This window comes from Herpailurus yagouaroundi, unplaced genomic scaffold (genome assembly GCF_014898765.1).
Source record: "Herpailurus yagouaroundi ecotype Mexico unplaced genomic scaffold, PumYag 67681, whole genome shotgun sequence".
Classification (NCBI taxonomy): Eukaryota; Metazoa; Chordata; class Mammalia; order Carnivora; family Felidae; genus Herpailurus; species Herpailurus yagouaroundi.
This window is the reverse complement of record NW_024420481.1, coordinates 400,700-400,974: the sequence shown is the minus strand read 5'-3', so window position 1 is coordinate 400,974 and position 275 is coordinate 400,700.

The window sequence follows — 275 nt, the reverse complement described above, 5'->3', positions numbered from 1 at the left end:
CCCCCCCCCCCCCCACCGCCCGCCCTCCGCCCCGCGCGGCTCCCCGCCGGCCACCCGCTCACCTGGGTCCTGCGGGCGCCCACCGGAGGGAGCCCGAAGGCGCGGGCGCCGTCCTCCCGGGGGGGGGGGGGGGGGGGAGGCTGGGCGCCGGCTGCCACCGGGCCTTCTCCAGGCCCGAGGGGCGCCGGTACAGAGCGGGGAGAGGGGGAGAAGGGAGGCGGGTGAGAGACTGGAAGGCCGCTGCGAGGTGCCTCCCCGACCCCCGGGGGGCGCAG